We start from the raw sequence: 3,151 nt of genomic DNA on the forward strand, positions 1-3,151 counted from the left end.
AATGTGCCAACACTAAAACCAGGAAAAGAATTATCCAAGTACATGTATGTGTTACAGTGAAGGCTACCAAAACATCATGCTGCATTTGCTGTGCCTGATGAGAACCTTCATAAAATAGTTTCTTTCTCAGCTTCATCTAAAAGAGATGATGTCTATCCATAATCTGTAGCTCTCAAAGGAATCTTTCTCAGGGGTCCAAATTAAGGCTAGATTTCTAACAGCTGTAACAGGCCTGGGGCAATGCAAAGCCTATTGGAACATATCAGAGCCTCTCACTGTTAAAAATAATATTAAGTGTCTTTAGGCACCAGTACTCTAATAAGAAAGTTAGAATCTAAGACTCCAGCATTCAGTTCCTGTTTTATGTAGCATAGCAAGAGAATTGGTTTTCCAAATAAAACAATTATCTGTTTTTTAGATCAGTAGTTCTCAAAGAATGAAGTCTCCAAATCAGCAACATTATCATCACCAGGCAGGTGATTAGAAAATAACTCTTCATCCTATCCTCCAGGTACTGAAGTAGAAACTGCACTTTAGGGCCCTACAATCATCCTTTAGCAAGTGCTCCCGGGAATCCTGATGCACAGAACTATGATTCCATTCCAGACAACAGCCTGGTCTGTGGACCGAGCCATTAGCATCCCTGGGACGTCATTATAAATGCAGAACCCAATATAGATCTTCAGAATCAGAAGCTGAATTTTACGAAGATTCTTAAGGACTTTGTATTAAAGCTTGTGATGCACAATCAATGATGAAATTGACAGAGTTAATCTGAATAAATAAAATGCTGCGTAAATTACAAAGCAATTCAGTACTGCCCTCATGCAGTGCTCTCCGTTAATGTGTTAATCGGGTATTGTGCGATGTGTGTCTTCCTCATGAGAACAAGAAAAATGGACAGAAGACTGAATATGTCAGAGCTAACACAAGAGTCAAGGTTGGAACCCAGGCAGCTTAAATGACATGTTAATTTCTTCGTCTCTATGTCTACCATGCTATTCTGACTGTAACTCTAGGTTTCTTTTTTCTTTTTTCACATGTACTACCTCTCTGACAGCAGTTTCATTTATAGTAAACAATTAAGTCTTTTCCTAAAATTAAAATTAATAAATATATATATATACTTTAGTTAAACAAATATTTATCAATATCTACTTTATAACAGCCTTGACCTGGTAAAACATATGGCGCTACGTGAACAAATGAAGGTGCTCAGTAAATATTTGCCAAGCTAATTATCTAGTGAATGGTTTTATTAAAACATACTAAGTTATAAGAGTAGACATGAGATGCCTATTTACATTTTTTTTATCTCAGACATTTCCTGCCAATGATGAATGTCAGCATTCAACCCATAAGGGCAAAGAATAAGGAAAAAAGAATGCAGACATGCTAAGGAGCTAGGGCTATGTCTCAAGTCATGAAAGTACTTAAGGGGGCAATATTTTTACTGAAGACTCAAATACCTAAGTGTGAACTCACAAGCACATATACACCTGCATACATAAACAAATATGCACAAAAAATTAAAAGTCAAGAATATACCTCTTCCAAAAGCATCAAAACTCAAGCCTAGGGGCCAGGGAGATGGCTCAGTAGAATAAGCGCTTCCCTGGCAAGTGCAAGGGCCTGAGTTCAATCCACAGATCCGAAAAATATATATATAATAAAATAAGAAAAACTCAAGCCTAAAACAAATCATCAGTCGTGCTCTGGATGCATGAATCATAACTGAGATCTTATTCCCTTCCATATAGAAAGAAAGAGAAAGGACTCAGCTTACTAGATTCACTGGTGTGCAGTGATGAGGGAACTCAAAAGAACTCAGAGAAACAGAGGTTACTAACCTTTGGGGTAAGGGACATCCGCTTCCTTAGTTTCAGTGTCTGCTCTTTGAATCACAGAAAACTGGAGCAAAGGCCAAATTTCAATGATATGCCTATTTTCTTTCAGGTACCTAAGTGACATTCCATTCAGGTGTCACAGGGGGCTGGCCAGATAACTCAGCAGACTAAAGTGCCTGCTTAGGCAGGCACAGGGACCAGGATTCAATCCCCAGCACCACAGGCTGTGCTGGCCCCACCCCAGGACATGCTGAGACTGCAATTGAGACTGGGCATGGTAGAGTACACCTGTAATCCCAGCACTTGGGAGGCTGAAAACAGGAGGATCACTATGAGTCTGATCTGCACAGTGAGATCCTATAGACTCTTACTAAATACATAAATTAAAAAAAAAAATTTAAAGTGAAAATAGGGATCAACCCCAGGCCCTGTGAGTGTGGGGGAGAGCTTCTGCTCAGTCCTGCGCCCACCCGCTCCAAGCCCAGGCCCGCCACGTGAGAAAGGCCTTTGCCCGTGTTCTCTGGACCTCCCCCGCCTGGCCAGACCCAGCACAGCCCACCATCTGAGTAAGAACTTCTGTTGCGCTCTTGGGAGTCCTGCAAACCCACCAAAACACAACACTGGTGAGTGTGTGGGAGAGCTTCTGCGTTCTCTGGCCCCTGCTCCTCATACAACTCCAGACCCAGCCCAGACCTAGCATACAGGTTTGAGGTAAAACCCTGCAGCTGAAGTCCCTGCAGTGAGACTAGGGTCAAAACCACACAGCTAATCCAGGAACAGAACATCTTACCAGAGGTGTACAGCAGGCCCACCTCCAAGGGCAACAACAGTAAGGAGCTGGGCACAGTAGCCTAACCCAAGCCAGGCACAAATGCATGAACTAGAACTTGGTATATCAGTACCTGAATTTCATTAAGTGATAACATAATTGCACCAAAGCTCTACACCAAAGGCCACAGGTCAGTGTTAAATGAAATGATAAAGATAAGGAGCAAAATGCAATCTCAGGCCTCAAGCCCACACGTAAGAAGTGCAGAGAACACTAGCTCAGCTGAAATAAATGAATCAATAGAGTCAGAAGTAAATAAACAACAGCAGATAGATATAGGGGAACTCAGAGCAGAATTAATTTCTGGAATTAAAAAAAAGAAAACTCTGAATTTATAGCATTGAGTTGAAGAATCAAATGCAGAAACATATGGAGGAAACACAATGCCCAACCAGAACAAATGCAGTGGACACTAGCTTAGCTGAAATACATGAATTAATAGCGCCGGAAGTAAATAAGCAACTACAGAAAGGTT

Source organism: Octodon degus, unplaced genomic scaffold (assembly GCF_000260255.1).
Source record: "Octodon degus isolate 3935 unplaced genomic scaffold, OctDeg1.0 scaffold00016, whole genome shotgun sequence".
Taxonomy (NCBI): Eukaryota; Metazoa; Chordata; class Mammalia; order Rodentia; family Octodontidae; genus Octodon; species Octodon degus.